The 19,168-nt window shown below is 44.8% G+C and overlaps 1 long non-coding RNA gene across 1 annotated transcript; it reads left to right on the top strand.

The window, feature by feature from the left end:
- The first annotated feature begins 29 nt into the window (after positions 1 to 29).
- Positions 30 to 18,666, top strand: LOC125774346 (uncharacterized). The gene is made up of 6 exons (XR_007420821.1): positions 30 to 1,081; positions 1,278 to 1,725; positions 11,855 to 13,408; positions 14,515 to 14,640; positions 15,271 to 16,012; positions 18,071 to 18,666. It is a non-coding gene; the product is annotated as an uncharacterized LOC125774346 (long non-coding RNA).
- Positions 18,667 to 19,168: the final 502 nt, after the last annotated feature.

Consider the following 19,168-nt stretch of genomic DNA (forward strand, 5'->3'; position numbering starts at 1 on the left):
AAGGTGTCTTGGCTAAGGTGTCTTGGCTAATGTGTCTTGGCTAATGTGTCTTGACTAATGTGTCTTGGCTAATGTGTCTTGGCTAGTGTGTCTTGGCTAAGGTGTCTTGGTTAAGGTGTCTTGGCTAATGTGTCTTGGCTAATGTGTCTTGGCTAAGGTGTCTTGGCTAAGGTGTCCTGGCTAATGTGTCTTGGCTAATGTGTCTTGGCTAAGGTGTCTTGGCTAATGTGTCTTGGCTAATGTGTCTTGGCTAATGTGTTTTGGCTAGTGTGTCTTGGCTAAGGTGTCTTGGCTTATGTGTCTTGGCTAATGTGTCTTGGCTAAAGTTTCTTGGCTAAAGTGTCTTGGCTAATGTGTCTTGGCTAAGGTGTCTTGGCTAATGTGTCTTGGCTAATGTGTCTTGGCTAAGGTGTCTTGGCTAATGTGTCTTGGCTAATGTGTGTTGGCTAATGTGTCTTGGCTAATGTGTCTTGACTAATGTGTCTAGGCTAATGTGTCTTGGCTAATGTGTCTTGGCTAATGTGTCTTGGCTAATGTGTCTTGGCTAATGTGTCTTGGCTAAGGTGTCTTGGCTAAGGTGTCTTGGCTAATATGTCTTGGCTAAGGTGTCTTGGCTAATATGTCTTGGCTAATGTGTCTTGGCTAAGGTGTCTTGGCTAATGTGTCTTGGCTAAGGTGTCTTGGCTAATATGTCTTGGCTAAGGTGTCTTGGCTAAGGTGTCTTGGCTAATGTGTCTTGGCTAATGTGTCTTGGCTAATGTGTCTTGGCTAAGGTGTCTTGGCTAAAGTGTCTTGGCTAATGTGTCTTGGCTAATGTGTCTTGGCTAATGTGTCTTGGCTAATGTGTCTCGGCTAATGTGTCTTGGCTAAGGTGTCTTGGCTAATGTGTCTTGGCTAAGGTGTCTTGGCTAAGGTGTCTTGGCCAATGTGTCTTGGCTAATGTGTCTTCGCTAATGTGTCTTGGCTAATGTGTCTTGGCTAATGTGTCTTGGCTAATGTGTCTTGGCTAATGTGTCTTGGCTAATGTGTCTTGGCTAATGTGTCTTGGCTAAAGTGTCTTGGCTAATGTGTCTTGGCTAATGTGTCTTGGCTAATGTGTCTTGGCTAATGTGTCTTGGCTAATGTGTCTTGGCTAATGTGTCTTGGCTAATGTGTCTTGGCTAAGGTGTCTTGGCTAAGGTGTCTTGGCTAATGTGTCTTGGCTAATGTGTCTTGGCTAATGTGTCTTGGCTAATGTGTCTTGGCTAAGGTGTCTTGGATAATGTGTCTTGCCTAAGGTGTCTTGGCTAATGTGTCTTGGCTAATGTATCTTGGCTAATGTGTCTTGGCTAATGTGTCTTGGCTAAGGTGTCTCGGCTTATGTGTCTTGGCTAATGTGTCTTCGCTAATGTGTCTTGGCTAAGGTGTCTTGGCTAAGGTGTCTTGGCTAATGTGTCTTGGCTTATGTGTCTTGGCCAATGTGTCTCGGCTAATGTGTCTTGGCTAATGTGTCTTGGCTAATGTGTCTTGGCTAATGTGTCTTGGCTAATGTGTCTTGGCTAAAGTGTCTTGGCTAATGTGTCTTGGCTAATGTGTCTTGGCTAATGTGTCTTGGCTAATGTGTCTTGGCTAATGTGTCTTGGCTAATGTGTCTTGGCTAATGTGTCTTGGCTAAGGTGTCTTGGCTAATGTGTCTCGACCAATGTGTCTTGGCTAATGTGTCTTGGCTAATGTGTCTTGGCTAAGGTGTCTTGGCTAAGGTATCTTGGCTACTGTGTCTTGGCTAATGTGTCTTGGCTACGGTGTCTTGGCTAATGTGTCTTGGCTAATGTGTCTTGGCTAAGGTGTCGTGGTTAAGGTGTCTTGGCTAATGTGTCTTGGCTAAGGTGTCTTGGCTAATGTGTCTTGGCTAAGGTGTCTTGGCTAATGTGTCTTGGCTAATGTGTCTTGGCTAATGTGTCTTGGCTAAGGTGTCTTGGCTAATATGTCTTGCCTAAGGTGTCTTGGCTAATATGTCTTGGCTAATGTGTCTTGGCTAAGGTGTCTCGGCAAATGTGTCTTGGCTAAGGTGTCTTGGCTAATGTGTCTTGGCTAATGTGTCTTGGCTAAGGTGTCTTGGCTAAGGTGTCTTGGCTAATGTGTCTTGGCTAAAGTGTCTTGGCTAATGTGTCTTGGCTAATGTGTCTTGGCTAATGTGTCTTGGCTAATGTATCTTGGCTAATGTGTCTTGGCTAAAGTGTCTTGGCTTATGTGTCTTGGCTAATGTGTCTTGGCTAAGGTGTCTTGGCTAAGGTGTCTTGGCTAAGGTGTCTTGGCTAAGGTGTCTTGGCTAATATGTCTTGGCTAAGGTGTCTTGGCTAAGGTGTCTTGGCTAATGTGTCTTGGCTAATGTGTCTTGGCTAATGTGTCTTGGCTAATGTGTCTTGGCTAATGTGTCTTGGCTAATGTGTCTTGGCTAAGGTGTCTTGGCTAATGTGTCTCGACCAATGTGTCTTGGCTACAGTGTCTTGGCTAATGTGTCTTGGCTAATGTGTCTTGGCTAAGGTGTCTTGGCTAATGTGTCTCGACCAATGTGTCTTGGCTAATGTGCCTTGGCTAAGGTGTCTTGGCTAAGGTATCTTGGCTAAGGTGTCTTGGCTAATGTGTCTTGGCTACGGTGTCTTGGCTAATGTGTCTTGGCTAATGTGTCTTGGCTAAGGTGTCTTGGTTAAGGTGTCTTGGCTAATGTGTCTTGGCTAAGGTGTCTTGGCTAATGTGTCTTGGCTAAGGTGTCTCGACCAATGTGTCTTGGCTACAGTGTCTTGGCTAATGTGTCTTGGCTAATGTGTCTTGGCTAATGTGTCTTGGCTAAGGTGACTTGGCTAATATGTCTTGGCTAATGTGTCTTGGCTAAGGTGTCTCGGCAAATGTGTCTTGGCTAAGGTGTCTTGGCTAATGTGTCTTGGCTTATGTGTCTTGGCCAATGTGTCTCGGCTAATGTGTCTTGGCTAATGTGTCTTGGCTAATGTGTCTTGGCTAATGTGTCTTGGCTAATGTGTCTTGGCTAATGTGTCTTGGCTAAAGTGTCTTGGCTAATGTGTCTTGGCTAATGTGTCTTGGCTAATGTGTCTTGGCTAATGTGTCTTGGCTAATGTGTCTTGGCTAATGTGTCTTGGCTAATGTGTCTTGGCTAATGTGTCTTGGCTAATGTGTCTTGGCTAATGTGTCTTGGCTAATGTGTCTTGGCTAATGTGTCTTGGCTAATGTGTCTTGGCTAATGTGTCTTGGCTAATGTGTCTTGGCTACGGTGTCTTGGCTAATGTGTCTTGGCTAATGTGTCTTGGCTAAGGTGTCGTGGTTAAGGTGTCTTGGCTAATGTGTCTTGGCTAAGGTGTCTTGGCTAATGTGTCTTGGCTAAGGTGTCTTGGCTAATGTGTCTTGGCTAATGTGTCTTGGCTAATGTGTCTTGGCTAAGGTGTCTTGGCTAATATGTCTTGCCTAAGGTGTCTTGGCTAATATGTCTTGGCTAATGTGTCTTGGCTAAGGTGTCTCGGCAAATGTGTCTTGGCTAAGGTGTCTTGGCTAATGTGTCTTGGCTAATGTGTCTTGGCTAAGGTGTCTTGGCTAAGGTGTCTTGGCTAATGTGTCTTGGCTAAAGTGTCTTGGCTAATGTGTCTTGGCTAATGTGTCTTGGCTAATGTGTCTTGGCTAATGTATCTTGGCTAATGTGTCTTGGCTAAAGTGTCTTGGCTTATGTGTCTTGGCTAATGTGTCTTGGCTAAGGTGTCTTGGCTAAGGTGTCTTGGCTAAGGTGTCTTGGCTAAGGTGTCTTGGCTAATATGTCTTGGCTAAGGTGTCTTGGCTAAGGTGTCTTGGCTAATGTGTCTTGGCTAATGTGTCTTGGCTAATGTGTCTTGGCTAATGTGTCTTGGCTAATGTGTCTCGACCAATGTGTCTTGGCTAATGTGCCTTGGCTAAGGTGTCTTGGCTAAGGTATCTTGGCTAAGGTGTCTTGGCTAATGTGTCTTGGCTACGGTGTCTTGGCTAATGTGTCTTGGCTAATGTGTCTTGGCTAAGGTGTCTTGGTTAAGGTGTCTTGGCTAATGTGTCTTGGCTAAGGTGTCTTGGCTAATGTGTCTTGGCTAAGGTGTCTTGGCTAATGTGTCTTGGCTAATGTGTCTTGGCTAATGTGTCTTGGCTAAGGTGTCTTGGCTAATATGTCTTGGCTAATGTGTCTTGGCTAAGGTGTCTCGGCAAATGTGTCTTGGCTAAGGTGTCTTGGCTAATGTGTCTTGGCTTATGTGTCTTGGCCAATGTGTCTCGGCTAATGTGTCTTGGCTAATGTGTCTTGGCTAATGTGTCTTGGCTAATGTGTCTTGGCTAAGGTGTCTTGGCTAATGTGTCTTGGCTAAAGTGTCTTGGCTAATGTGTCTTGGCTAATGTGTCTTCGCTAATGTGTCTTGGCTAAGGTGTCTTGGCTAAGGTGTCTTGGCTAATGTGTCTTGGCTTATGTGTCTTGGCCAATGTGTCTCGGCTAATGTGTCTTGGCTAATGTGTCTTGGCTAATGTGTCTTGGCTAATGTGTCTTGGCTAATGTGTCTTGGCTAAAGTGTCTTGGCGAAGGTGTCTTGGCTAATGTGTCTTGGCTAATGTGTCTTGGCTAAGGTGTCTTGGCTAATGTGTCTTGGCTAATGTGTCTTGGCTAATGTGTCTTGGCTAATGTGTTTTGGCTTATGTGTCTTGGCTAATGAGTCTTGGCTAAGGTGGCTTGGCTAATGTGTCTTGGCTAATGTGACTTGGCTAATGTGTCTTGGCTAAGGTGTCTTGGCTAATGTGTCTTGGCTAATGTGTCTTGACTAATGTGTCTAGGCTAATGTGTCTTGGCTAATGTGTCTCGGCTAATGTGTCTTGGCTAAGGTGTCTCGGCTAAGGTGTCCTGGATACAGTGTCTTGGCTAAGGTGTCTTGGCTAATGTGTCTTGGCTAAGGTGTCTTGGCTAAGGTGTCTTGGCTAATATGTCTTGGCTAAGGTGTCTTGGCTAAGGTGTGTTGGCTAATGTGTCTTGGCTAATGTGTCTTGGCTAAGGTGTCTTGGCTAAGGTGTCTTGGCTAATGTGTCTTGGCTAATGTGTCTTGGCTAATGCGTCTTGGCTAATGTGTCTTGGCTAAGGTGTCTTGGTTAAGGTGTCTTGGCTAAGGTGTCTTGGCTAAGGTGTCTTGGCTAAGGTGTCTTGGCTAATGTGTCTTGGCTAATGTGTCTTGGCTAATGTGTCTTGGCTACGGTGTCTTGGCTAAGGTGTCTTGGCTAATGTGTTTTTTCTTATGTGTCTTGGCTAATGTGTCTTGGCTAATGTGTCTTGGCTAAGGTGTCTTGGCTAAGGTGTCTTGGCTAATATGTCTTGGCTAAGGTGTCTTGGCTAATATGTCTTGGCTAATGTGTCTTGGTTAAGGTGTCTTGGCTAATGTGTCTTGGCTAAGGTGTCTTTGCTAATGTGTCTTGGCTAATGTGTCTTGGCTTATTTGTCTTGGCTAAAGTGTCTTGGCTAAGGTATCTTGGCTAAAGTGTCTTGGCTAATGTGTCTTGGCTAATGTGTCTTGGCTAAGGTGTCTTGGCTAAGGTGTCTTGGCTAAGGTGTCTTGGCTAATGTGTCTTGGCTAATGTGTCTTGGCTAAGGTGTCTTTGCTAAGGTGGCTTGGCTAATGTGTCTTGGCTAAGGTGTCTTTGCTAATGTGTCTTGGCTAATGTGTCTTGGCTAAAGTGTCTTGGCGAAGGTGTCTTTTCTAAGGTGTCTTGGCTAATGTGTCTTGGCTAATGTGTCTTGGCTAATGTGTCTTGGCTAGTGTGTCTTGGCTAAGGTGTCTTGGCTAAAGTGTCTTGGCGAAGGTGTCTTGGCGAAGGTGTCTTGGCTAAGGTGTCTTGGCTAATGTGTCTTGGCTAATGTGTCTTGGCTAATGTGTCTTGGCTAATGTGTTTCGGCTTATGTGTCTTGGCTAATGTGTCTTGGCTAAAGTGTCTTGGCTAAAGTGTCTTGGCGAAGGTGTCTTGGCTAAGTTGTCTTGGCTAATGTGTCTTGGCTAAGGTGTCTTTGCTAATGTGTCTTGGCTAATGTGTCTTGGCTAAAGTGTCTTGGCTAATGTGTCTTGGCTAAGGTGTCTTGGCTAATGTGTCTTGGCTAATGTGTCTTGGCTAAGGTGTCTTGGCTAATGTGTCTTGGCTTATGTGTGTTGGCTAAAGTGTCTTGGCGAAGGTGTCTTGGCTAATGTGTCTTGGCTAATGTGTCTTGGCTAAGGTGTCTTTGCTAAGGTGTCTTGGCTAATTTGTCTTGGCTAAGGTGTCTTTGCTAATGTGTCTTGGCTAATGTGTCTTGGCTAAAGTGTCTTGGCGAAGGTGTCTTTTCTAAGGTGTCTTGGCTAATGTGTCTTGGCTAATGTGTCTTGGCTAATGTGTCTTGGCTAATGTGTCTTGGCTAAGGTGTCTTGGCTAAAGTGTCTTGGCGAAGGTGTCTTGGCGAAGGTGTCTTGGCTAAGGTGTCTTGGCTAATGTGTCTTGGCTAATGTGTCTTGGCTAATGTGTCTTGGCTAATGTGTTTCGGCTTATGTGTCTTGGCTAATGTGTCTTGGCTAAAGTGTCTTGGCTAAAGTGTCTTGGCGAAGGTGTCTTGGCTAAGGTGTCTTGGCTAATGTGTCTTGGCTAAGGTGTCTTTGCTAATGTGTCTTGGCTAATGTGTCTTGGCTAAAGTGTCTTGGCTAATGTGTCTTGGCTAAGGTGTCTTGGCTAATGTGTCTTGGCTAATGTGTCTTGGCTAAGGTGTCTTGGCTAATGTGTCTTGGCTTATGTGTGTTGGCTAATGTGTCTTGGCTAAGGTGTCTTGGCTAATGTGTGTTGGCTAATGTGTCTTGGCTAAGGTGTCTCGGCTAATGTGTCTCGGCTAATGTGTCTTGGCTAACGTGTCTTGGCTAACGTGTCTTGGCTAATGTGTCTTGGCTAATGTGTCTTGGCTAATGTGTCTTGGCTATGGTGTCTTGGCTAATGTGTCTTGGCTAATGTGTCTTGGCTAATGTGTCTTGGCTAAGGTTTCTCGGCTAAGGTGTCCTGGCTAATGTGTCTTGGCTAAGGTGTCTTGGCTAATGTGTCTTGGCTAATGTGTCTTGGCTAATGTGTTTTGGCTAGTGTGTCTTGGCTAAGGTGTCTTGGCTTATGTGTCTTGGCTAATGTGTCTTGGATAAAGTGTCTTGGCTAAAGTGTCTTGGCTAATGTGTCTTGGCTAAGGTGTCTTGGCTAATGTGTCTTGGCTAATGTGTCTTGGCTAAGGTGTCTTGGCTAATGTGTCTTGGCTAATGTGTCTTGGCTAATGTGTCTTGGCTAAGGTGTCTTGGCTAAGGTGTCTTGGCTAATGTGTCTTGGCTAAGGTGTCTTTGCTAATGTGTCTTGGCTAATGTGTCTTGGCTAAGGTGTCTTGGCTAAAGTGTCTTGGCGAAGGTGTCTTTTCTAAGGTGTCTTGGCTAATGTGTCTTGGCTAATGTGTCTTGGCTAATGTGTCTTGGCTTATTTGTCTTGGCTAAAGTGTCTTGGCTAAGGTATCTTGGCTAAAGTGTCTTGGCTAATGTGTCTTGGCTAATGTGTCTTGGCTAATGTGTCTTGGCTAAGGTGTCTTGTGTCTTGGCTAATGTGTCTTGGCTAATGTGTCTTGGCTAAGGTGTCTTGGCTAATGTGTCTTGGCTAAGGTGTCTTGGGTAATGTGTCTTGGCTAATGTGTCTTGGCTAAGGTGTCTTGGTTAAGGTGTCTTGGCTAATGTGTCTTGGCTAAGGTGTCTTGGCTAATGTGTCTTGGCTAATGTGTCTTGGCTAATGTGTCTTGGCTAAGGTGTCTTGGCAAATGTGTCTTGGCTAATGTGTCTTGGCTAAGGTGTCTTGGCTAATGTGTCTTGGCTAAGGTGTCTTGGCTAATGTGTCTTGGCTAAGGTGTCTTGGCTAATGTGTCTTGGCTAAGGTGTCTTTGCTAATGTGTCTTGGCTAATGTGTCTTGGCTAAGGTGTCTTGGCTAAGGTGTATTGGCTAATGTGTCTTGGCTTAAGTGTCTTGGCTAATGTGTCTCGGCTAACGTGTCTTGGCTAAGGTGTCTCGGATAATGTGTCTTGGCTAAGGTGTCTTGGCTAAGGTGTCCTGGCTAAGGTGTCTTGGCTAATGTGTCTTGGCTAAGGTGTCTTGGCTAATGTGTCTTGGCTATGGTGTCTTGGCTAAGGTGTCTTGGCTAATGTGTCTTGGCTAATGTGTCTTGGCTAAGGTGTCTTGGCTAAGGTGTCCTGGCTTATGTGTCTTGGCTAATGTGTCTTGGCTAATGTGTCTTGGCTAATGTGTTTTGGCTAGTGTGTCTTGGCTAAGGTGTCTTGGCTTATGTGTCTTGGCTAATGTGTCTTGGCTAAAGTGTCTTGGCTAAAGTGTCTTGGCTAATGTGTCTTGGCTAAGGTGTCTTGGCTAATGTGTCTTGGCTAATGTGTCTTGGCTAAGGTGTCTTGGCTAATGTGTCTTGGCTTTTGTGTGTTGGCTAATGTGTCTTGGCTAAGGTGTCTTGGCTAATGTGTCTTGGCTAATGTGTCTTGGCTAAGGTGTCTTGGGTAATGTGTCTTGGCTAATGTGTCTTGGCTAAGGTGTCTTGGTTAAGGTGTCTTGGCTAATGTGTCTTGGCTAAGGTGTCTTGGCTAATGTGTCTTGGCTAATGTGTCTTGGCTAATGTGTCTTGGCTAATGTGTCTTGGCTAATGTGTCTTGGCTAATGTGTCTTGGCTAAGGTGTCTTGGCTAATGTGTCTTGGCTAAGGTGTCTTGGCTAAGGTGTCTTGGCTAAGGTGTCTTGGGTAATGTGTCTTGGCTAATGTGTCTTGGCTAAGGTGTCTTGGTTAAGGTGTCTTGGCTAATGTGTCTTGGCTAAGGTGTCTTTGCTAATGTGTCTTGGCTAATGTGTCTTGGCTTATTTGTCTTGGCTAAAGTGTCTTGGCTAAGGTATCTTGGCTAAAGTGTCTTGGCTAATGTGTCTTGGCTAATGTGTCTTGGCTAATGTGTCTTGGCTAAGGTGTCTTGGCTAATGTGTCTTGGCTAAGGTGTCTTGGCTAAGGTGTCTTGGCTAATGTGTCTTGGCTAATGTGTCTTGGCTAAGGTGTCTTGGCTAAGGTGTCTTGGCTAATGTGTCTTGGCTAAGGTGTCTTTGCTAATGTGTCTTGGCTAATGTGTCTTGGCTAATGTGTCTTGGCTAAGGTGTCTTTGCTAATGTGTCTTGGCTAATGTGTCTTGGCTTATTTGTCTTGGCTAAAGTGTCTTGGCTAAGGTATCTTGGCTAAAGTGTCTTGGCTAATGTGTCTTGGCTAATGTGTCTTGGCTAATGTGTCTTGGCTAAGGTGTCTTGGCTAATGTGTCTTGGCTAAAGTGTCTTGGCTAAGGTGTCTTGGCTAATGTGTCTTGGCTAATGTGTCTTGGCTAAGGTGTCTTGGCTAAGGTGTCTTGGCTAATGTGTCTTGGCTAAGGTGTCTTGGCTAAGGTGTCTTGGCTAAGGTGTCTTGGGTAATGTGTCTTGGCTAATGTGTCTTGGCTAATGTGTCTTGGTTAAGGTGTCTTGGCTAATGTGTCTTGGCTAAGGTGTCTTTGCTAATGTGTCTTGGCTAATGTGTCTTGGCTTATTTGTCTTGGCTAAAGTGTCTTGGCTAAGGTATCTTGGCTAAAGTGTCTTGGCTAATGTGTCTTGGCTAATGTGTCTTGGCTAATGTGTCTTGGCTAAGGTGTCTTGGCTAAGGTGTCTTGGCTAATGTGTCTTGGCTAAGGTGTCTTTGCTAATGTGTCTTGGCTAATGTGTCTTGGCTAATGTGTCTTGGCTAAGGTGTCTTTGCTAATGTGTCTTGGCTAATGTGTCTTGGCTTATTTGTCTTGGCTAAAGTGTCTTGGCTAAGGTATCTTGGCTAAAGTGTCTTGGCTAATGTGTCTTGGCTAATGTGTCTTGGCTAATGTGTCTTGGCTAAGGTGTCTTGGCTAATGTGTCTTGGCTAATGTGTCTTTACTAAAGTGTCTTGGCTAATGTGTCTTGGCTAATGTGTCTCGGCTAATGTGTCTTGGCTAAGGTGTCTTTGCTAATGTGTCTTGGCTAATGTGTCTTGGCTTATTTGTCTTGGCTAAAGTGTCTTGGCTAAGGTATCTTGGCTAAAGTGTCTTGGCTAATGTGTCTTGGCTAATGTGTCTTGGCTAATGTGTCTTGGCTAAGGTGTCTTGGCTAATGTGTCTTGGCTAATGTGTCTTTACTAAAGTGTCTTGGCTAATGTGTCTTGGCTTATTTGTCTTGGCTAAAGTGTCTTGGCTAAGGTATCTTGGCTAAAGTGTCTTGGCTAATGTGTCTTGGCTAATGTGTCTTGGCTAATGTGTCTTGGCTAAGGTGTCTTGGCTAATGTGTCTTGGCTAATGTGTCTTGGCTAAGGTGTCTTGGCTAAGGTGTCTTGGCTAATGTGTCTTGGCTAAGGTGTCTTTGCTAATGTGTCTTGGCTAATGTGTCTTGGCTAATGTGTCTTGGCTAAGGTGTCTTTGCTAATGTGTCTTGGCTAATGTGTCTTGGCTTATTTGTCTTGGCTAAAGTGTCTTGGCTAAGGTATCTTGGCTAAAGTGTCTTGGCTAATGTGTCTTGGCTAATGTGTCTTGGCTAATGTGTCTTGGCTAAGGTGTCTTGGCTAATGTGTCTTGGCTAATGTGTCTTTACTAAAGTGTCTTGGCTAATGTGTCTTGGCTAATGTGTCTCGGCTAATGTGTCTTGGCTAAGGTGTCTTGGCTAAAGTGTCTTGGCGAAGGTGTCTTTTCTAAGGTGTCTTGGCTAATGTGTCTTGGCTAATGTGTCTTGGCTAATGTGTCTTGGCTAATGTGTCTTGGCTAAGGTGTCTTGGCTAAAGTGTCTTGGCTAAGGTGTCTTGGCTAAGGTGTCTTGGCTAATGTGTCTTGGCTAATGTGTCTTGGCTAAGGTGTCTTGGCTAAAGTGTCTTGGCGAAGGTGTCTTGGCTAAGGTGTCTTGGCTAATGTGTCTTGGCTAATGTGTCTTGGCTAAGGTGTCCTGGCTTATGTGTCTTGGCTAATGTGTCTTGGCTAATGTGTCTTGGCTAATGTGTTTTGGCTAGTGTGTCTTGGCTAAGGTGTCTTGGCTTATGTGTCTTGGCTAATGTGTCTTGGCTAAAGTGTCTTGGCTAAAGTGTCTTGGCTAATGTGTCTTGGCTAAGGTGTCTTGGCTAATGTGTCTTGGCTAATGTGTCTTGGCTAAGGTGTCTTGGCTAATGTGTCTCGGCTAATGTGTCTTGGCTAAGGTGTCTTGGCTAAAGTGTCTTGGCGAAGGTGTCTTTTCTAAGGTGTCTTGGCTAATGTGTCTTGGCTAATGTGTCTTGGCTAATGTGTCTTGGCTAATGTGTCTTGGCTAAGGTGTCTTGGCTAAAGTGTCTTGGCTAAGGTGTCTTGGCTAAGGTGTCTTGGCTAATGTGTCTTGGCTAATGTGTCTTGGCTAAGGTGTCTTGGCTAAAGTGTCTTGGCGAAGGTGTCCTGGCTTATGTGTCTTGGCTAATGTGTCTTGGCTAATGTGTCTTGGCTAATGTGTTTTGGCTAGTGTGTCTTGGCTAAGGTGTCTTGGCTTATGTGTCTTGGCTAATGTGTCTTGGCTAAAGTGTCTTGGCTAAAGTGTCTTGGCTAATGTGTCTTGGCTAAGGTGTCTTGGCTAATGTGTCTTGGCTAATGTGTCTTGGCTAAGGTGTCTTGGCTAATGTGTCTTGGCTTTTGTGTGTTGGCTAATGTGTCTTGGCTAAGGTGTCTTGGCTAATGTGTCTTGGCTAATGTGTCTTGGCTAAGGTGTCTTGGGTAATGTGTCTTGGCTAATGTGTCTTGGCTAAGGTGTCTTGGTTAAGGTGTCTTGGCTAATGTGTCTTGGCTAAGGTGTCTTGGCTAATGTGTCTTGGCTAATGTGTCTTGGCTAATGTGTCTTGGCTAATGTGTCTTGGCTAATGTGTCTTGGCTAATGTGTCTTGGCTAAGGTGTCTTGGCTAATGTGTCTTGGCTAAGGTGTCTTGGCTAAGGTGTCTTGGCTAAGGTGTCTTGGGTAATGTGTCTTGGCTAATGTGTCTTGGCTAAGGTGTCTTGGTTAAGGTGTCTTGGCTAATGTGTCTTGGCTAAGGTGTCTTTGCTAATGTGTCTTGGCTAATGTGTCTTGGCTTATTTGTCTTGGCTAAAGTGTCTTGGCTAAGGTATCTTGGCTAAAGTGTCTTGGCTAATGTGTCTTGGCTAATGTGTCTTGGCTAATGTGTCTTGGCTAAGGTGTCTTGGCTAATGTGTCTTGGCTAAGGTGTCTTGGCTAAGGTGTCTTGGCTAATGTGTCTTGGCTAATGTGTCTTGGCTAAGGTGTCTTGGCTAAGGTGTCTTGGCTAATGTGTCTTGGCTAAGGTGTCTTTGCTAATGTGTCTTGGCTAATGTGTCTTGGCTAATGTGTCTTGGCTAAGGTGTCTTTGCTAATGTGTCTTGGCTAATGTGTCTTGGCTTATTTGTCTTGGCTAAAGTGTCTTGGCTAAGGTATCTTGGCTAAAGTGTCTTGGCTAATGTGTCTTGGCTAATGTGTCTTGGCTAATGTGTCTTGGCTAAGGTGTCTTGGCTAATGTGTCTTGGCTAAAGTGTCTTGGCTAAGGTGTCTTGGCTAATGTGTCTTGGCTAATGTGTCTTGGCTAAGGTGTCTTGGCTAAGGTGTCTTGGCTAATGTGTCTTGGCTAAGGTGTCTTGGCTAAGGTGTCTTGGCTAAGGTGTCTTGGGTAATGTGTCTTGGCTAATGTGTCTTGGCTAATGTGTCTTGGTTAAGGTGTCTTGGCTAATGTGTCTTGGCTAAGGTGTCTTTGCTAATGTGTCTTGGCTAATGTGTCTTGGCTTATTTGTCTTGGCTAAAGTGTCTTGGCTAAGGTATCTTGGCTAAAGTGTCTTGGCTAATGTGTCTTGGCTAATGTGTCTTGGCTAATGTGTCTTGGCTAAGGTGTCTTGGCTAATGTGTCTTGGCTAAGGTGTCTTGGCTAAGGTGTCTTGGCTAATGTGTCTTGGCTAATGTGTCTTGGCTAAGGTGTCTTGGCTAAGGTGTCTTGGCTAATGTGTCTTGGCTAAGGTGTCTTTGCTAATGTGTCTTGGCTAATGTGTCTTGGCTAATGTGTCTTGGCTAAGGTGTCTTTGCTAATGTGTCTTGGCTAATGTGTCTTGGCTTATTTGTCTTGGCTAAAGTGTCTTGGCTAAGGTATCTTGGCTAAAGTGTCTTGGCTAATGTGTCTTGGCTAATGTGTCTTGGCTAATGTGTCTTGGCTAAGGTGTCTTGGCTAATGTGTCTTGGCTAATGTGTCTTTACTAAAGTGTCTTGGCTAATGTGTCTTGGCTAATGTGTCTCGGCTAATGTGTCTTGGCTAAGGTGTCTTGGCTAAAGTGTCTTGGCGAAGGTGTCTTTTCTAAGGTGTCTTGGCTAATGTGTCTTGGCTAATGTGTCTTGGCTAATGTGTCTTGGCTAATGTGTCTTGGCTAAGGTGTCTTGGCTAAAGTGTCTTGGCTAAGGTGTCTTGGCTAAGGTGTCTTGGCTAATGTGTCTTGGCTAATGTGTCTTGGCTAAGGTGTCTTGGCTAAAGTGTCTTGGCGAAGGTGTCTTGGCTAAGGTGTCTTGGCTAATGTGTCTTGGCTAATGTGTCTTGGCTAATGTGTCTTGGCTAATGTGTTTTGGCTTATGTGTCTTGGCTAATGTGTCTTGGCTAAAGTGTCTTGGCTAAAGTGTCTTGGCGAAGGTGTCTTGGCTAAGGTGTCTTGGCTAATGTGTCTTGGCTAAGGTGTCTTTGCTAATGTGTCTTGGCTAATGTGTCTTGGCTAAGGTGTCTTGGCTAAAGTGTCTTGGCGAAGGTGTCTTGGCTAAGGTGTCTTGGCTAATGTGTCTTGGCTAATGTGTCTTGGCTTACGTGTCTTGTCTAATGTGTTTTGGCTTATGTGTCTTGGCTAATGAGTCTTGGCTAATGTGTCTTGGCTAATGTGTCTAGGCTAAGGTGTCTTGGCTAAGGTGTCTAGGCTAATGTGTCTTGGCTAAGGTGTCTTTGCTAATGTGTCTTGGCTAATGTGTCTTGGCTAAGGTGTCTTGGCTAAAGTGTCTTGGCGAAGGTGTCTTGGCTAAGGTGTCTTGGCTAATGTGTCTTGGCTAATGTGTCTTGGCTAATGTGTCTTGGCTAATGTGTTTTGGCTTATGTGTCTTGGCTAATGAGTCTTGGCTAAGGTGGCTTGGCTAATGTGTCTTGGCTAATGTGACTTGGCTAATGTGTCTTGGCTAAGGTGTCTTGGCTAATGTGTCTTGGCTAATGTGTCTTGACTAATGTGTCTAGGCTAATGTGTCTTGGCTAATGTGTCTCGGCTAATGTGTCTTGGCTAAGGTGTCTCGGCTAAGGTGTCCTGGATACAGTGTCTTGGCTAAGGTGTCTTGGCTAATGTGTCTTGGCTAAGGTGTCTTGGCTAAGGTGTCTTGGCTAATATGTCTTGGCTAAGGTGTCTTGGCTAAGGTGTGTTGGCTAATGTGTCTTGGCTAATGTGTCTTGGCTAAGGTGTCTTGGCTAAGGTGTCTTGGCTAATGTGTCTTGGCTAATGTGTCTTGGCTAATGCGTCTTGGCTAATGTGTCTTGGCTAAGGTGTCTTGGTTAAGGTGTCTTGGCTAAGGTGTCTTGGCTAAGGTGTCTTGGCTAAGGTGTCTTGGCTAATGTGTCTTGGCTAATGTGTCTTGGCTAATGTGTCTTGGCTACGGTGTCTTGGCTAAGGTGTCTTGGCTAATGTGTTTTTTCTTATGTGTCTTGGCTAATGTGTCTTGGCTAATGTGTCTTGGCTAAGGTGTCTTGGCTAAGGTGTCTTGGCTAATATGTCTTGGCTAAGGTGTCTTGGCTAATATGTCTTGGCTAATGTGTCTTGGCTAAGGTGTCTTGGCTAATGTGTCTTGGCTAAGGTGTCTTGGCTAATATGTCTTGGCTAAGGTGTCTTGACTAAGGTGTCTTGGCTAAGGTGTCTTGGCTAATGTGTCTTGGCTAATGTGTCTTGACTAATGTGTCTTGGCTAATGTGTCTTGGCTAAGGTGTCTTGGCTAATGTGTCTTGGTTAAGGTGTCTTGGCTAATGTGTCTTGGCTAATGTGTCTTGGCTAATGTGTCTTGGCTAATGTGTCTTGGCTAATGTGTCTTGGCTAATGTGTCTCGGCTAATGTGTCTTGGCTAATGTGTCTTGGCTAAAGTGTCTTGGCTAAGGTGTCTTGGCTAATGTGTCTTGGCTAAGGTGTCTTGGCTAAGGTGTCTTGGCTAATGTGTCTTGGCTAATGTGTCTTGGCTAATGTGTCTTGGCTAATGTGTCTTGGCTAAGGTGTCTTGGATAATGTGTCTTGCCTAAGGTGTCTTGGCTAATGTGTCTTGGCTAATGTATCTTGGCTAATGTGTCTTGGCTAATGTGTCTTGGCTAAGGTGTCTCGGCTTATGTGTCTTGGCTAATGTGTCTTCGCTAATGTGTCTTGGCTAAGGTGTCTTGGCTAAGGTGTCTTGGCTAATGTGTCTTGGCTTATGTGTCTTGGCTAATGTGTCTCGGCTAATGTGTCTTGGCTAATGTGTCTTGGCTAATGTGTCTTGGCTAATGTGTCTTGGCTAATGTGTCTTGGCTAATGTGTCTTGGCTAAAGTGTCTTGGCTAATGTGTCTTGGCTAAGGTGTCTTGGCTAATGTGTCTTGGCTAATGTGTCTTGGCTAATGTGTCTTGGCTAATGTGTCTTGGCTAAGGTGTCTTGGCTAATGTGTCTCGACCAATGTGTCTTGGCTAATGTGTCTTGGCTAATGTGTCTTGGCTAAGGTGTCTTGGCTAAGGAATCTTGGCTAATGTGTCTTGGCTAATGTGTCTTTACTAAAGTGTCTTGGCTAATGTGTCTTGGCTAATGTGTCTCGACTAATGTGTCTTGGCTAACGTGTCTTGGCTAACGTGTCTTGGCTAATGTGTCTTGGCTAATGTGTCTTGGCTAAGGTGTCTCGGCTAATGTGTCTTGGCTAATGTGTCTCGGCTAATGTGTCTCGGCTAATGTGTCTTGGCTAACGTGTCTTGGCTAATGTGTCTTGGCTAATGTGTCTTGGCTTATGTGTCTTGGCTAATGTGTCTCGACCAATGTGTCTTGGCTAATGTGTCTTGGCTAACGTGTCTTGGCTAACGTGTCTTGGCTAATGTGTCTTGGCTAAGGTGTCTTGGCTAATGTGTCTTGGCTAATGTGTCTTGGCTAAGGTGTCTTGGCTAATGTGTCTTGGCTAATGTGTCTTGGCTAATGTGTCTTGGCTAAGGTGTCTTGGCTAAGGTGTCTTTGCTAATGTGTCTTGGCTAATGTGTCTTGGCTAAGGTGTCTTGGCTAAAGTGTCTTGGCGAAGGTGTCTTTTCTAAGGTGTCTTGGCTAATGTGTCTTGGCTAATGTGTCTTGGCTAATGTGTCTTGGCTTATTTGTCTTGGCTAAAGTGTCTTGGCTAAGGTATCTTGGCTAAAGTGTCTTGGCTAATGTGTCTTGGCTAATGTGTCTTGGCTAATGTGTCTTGGCTAAGGTGTCTTGTGTCTTGGCTAATGTGTCTTGGCTAATGTGTCTTGGCTAAGGTGTCTTGGCTAATGTGTCTTGGCTAAGGTGTCTTGGGTAATGTGTCTTGGCTAATGTGTCTTGGCTAAGGTGTCTTGGCTAATGTGTCTTGGCTAATGTGTCTTGGCTAAGGTGTCTTGGCTAAAGTGTCTTGGCGAAGGTGTCTTTTCTAAGGTGTCTTAGGTAATGTGTCTTGGCTAATGTGTCTTGGCTAATGTGTCTTGGCTAAGGTGTCTTGGCTAATGTGTCTTGGCTAATGTGTCTTGGCTAAGGTGTCTTGGCTAATGTGTCTTGGCTAAGGTGTCTTTGCTAATGTGTCTTGGCTAATGTGTCTTGGCTAAGGTGTCTTGGCTAAAGTGTCTTGGCGAAGGTGTCTTTTCTAAGGTGTCTTGGCTAATGTGTCTTGGCTAATGTGTCTTGGCTAATGTGTCTTGGCTTATTTGTCTTGGCTAAAGTGTCTTGGCTAAGGTATCTTGGCTAAAGTGTCTTGGCTAATGTGTCTTGGCTAATGTGTCTTGGCTAATGTGTCTTGGCTAAGGTGTCTTGTGTCTTGGCTAATGTGTCTTGGCTAATGTGTCTTGGCTAAGGTGTCTTGGCTAATGTGTCTTGGCTAAGGTGTCTTGGGTAATGTGTCTTGGCTAATGTGTCTTGGCTAAGGTGTCTTGGTTAAGGTGTCTTGGCTAATGTGTCTTGGCTAAGGTGTCTTGGCTAAGGTGTCTTGGCTAATGTGTCTTGGCTAATGTGTCTTGGCTAAGGTGTCTTGGCAAATGTGTCTTGGCTAATGTGTCTTGGCTAAGGTGTCTTGGCTAATGTGTCTTGGCTAAGGTGTCTTGGCTAATGTGTCTTGGCTAAGGTGTCTTGGCTAATGTGTCTTGGCTAAGGTGTCTTTGCTAATGTGTCTTGGCTAATGTGTCTTGGCTAAGGTGTCTTGGCTAAGGTGTATTGGCTAATGTGTCTTGGCTTAAGTGTCTTGGCTAATGTGTCTCGGCTAATGTGTCTTGGCTAAGGTGTCTCGGATAATGTGTCTTGGCTAAGGTGTCTTGGCTAAGGTGTCTTGGCTAAGGTGTCTTGGCTAATGTGTCTTGGCTAAGGTGTCTTGGCTAATGTGTCTTGGCTATGGTGTCTTGGCTAAGGTGTCTTGGCTAATGTGTCTTGGCTAATGTGTCTTGGCTAAGGTGTCTTGGCTAAGGTGTCCTGGCTTATGTGTCTTGGCTAATGTGTCTTGGCTAAGGTGTCTTGGCTAATGTGTCTTGGCTAATGTGTCTTGGCTAATGTGTTTTGGCTAGTGTGTCTTGGCTAAGGTGTCTTGGCTTATGTGTCTTGGCTAATGTGTCTTGGCTAAAGTGTCTTGGCTAAAGTGTCTTGGCTAATGTGTCTTGGCTAAGGTGTCTTGGCTAATGTGTCTTGGCTAATGTGTCTTGGCTAAGGTGTCTTGGCTAATGTGTCTTGGCTTTTGTGTGTTGGCTAATGTGTCTTGGCTAAGGTGTCTTGGCTAATGTGTCTTGGCTAATGTGTCTTGGCTAAGGTGTCTTGGGTAATGTGTCTTGGCTAAAGTGTCTTGGCTAATGTGTCTTGGCTAATGTGTCTTGGCTAATGTGTTTTGGCTAATGTGTCTTGGCTAATGTGTCTTGGCTAATGTGTCTTGGCTAAGGTGTCTTGGCTAATGTGTCTTGGCTAAGGTGTCTTGGCTAAGGTGTCTTGGCTAAGGTGTCTTGGGTAATGTGTCTTGGCTAATGTGTCTTGGCTAAGGTGTCTTGGTTAAGGTGTCTTGGCTAATGTGTCTTGGTTAAGGTGTCTTTGCTAATGTGTCTTGGCTAATGTGTCTTGGCTTATTTGTCTTGGCTAAAGTGTCTTGGCTAAGGTATCTTGGCTAAAGTGTCTTGGCTAATGTGTCTTGGCTAATGTGTCTTGGCTAATGTGTCTTGGCTAAGGTGTCTTGGCTAAGGTGTCTTGGCTAAGGTGTCTTGGCTAAAGTGTCTTGGCTAAGGTGTCTTGGTTAAGGTGTCTTGGCTAATGTGTCTTGGCTAAGGTGTCTTGGCTAATGTGTCTTGGCTAATGTGTCTTGGCTAATGTGTTTTGGCGAAGGTGTCTTTTCTAAGGTGTCTTGGCTAATGTGTCTTGGCTAATGTGTCTTGGCTAATGTGTCTTGGCTAATGTGTCTTGGCTAAGGTGTCTTGGCTAAAGTGTCTTGGCGAAGGTGTCTTGGCTAAGGTGTCTTGGCTAATGTGTCTTGGCTAATGTGTCTTGGCTAAGGTGTCTTGGCTAAAGTGTCTTGGCGAAGGTGTCTTGGCTAAGGTGTCTTGGCTAATGTGTCTTGGCTAAGGTGTCTTGGCTAATGTGTCTTGGCTTATTTGTCTTGGCTAAAGTGTCTTGGCTAAGGTATCTTGGCTAATGTGTCTTGGCTAATGTGTCTTGGCTAAGGTGTCTTGGCTAATGTGTCTTGGCTTTTGTGTGTTGGCTAATGTGTCTTGGCTAAGGTGTCTTGGCTAAAGTGTCTTGGCTAAGGTGTCTTGGTTAAGGTGTCTTGGCTAATGTGTCTTGGCTAAGGTGTCTTGGCTAATGTGTCTTGGCTAATGTGTCT

The sequence above is a fragment of the Anopheles funestus genome, unplaced genomic scaffold (genome assembly GCF_943734845.2).
Source record: "Anopheles funestus unplaced genomic scaffold, idAnoFuneDA-416_04 scaffold_94_ctg1, whole genome shotgun sequence".
Taxonomy (NCBI): Eukaryota; Metazoa; Arthropoda; class Insecta; order Diptera; family Culicidae; genus Anopheles; species Anopheles funestus.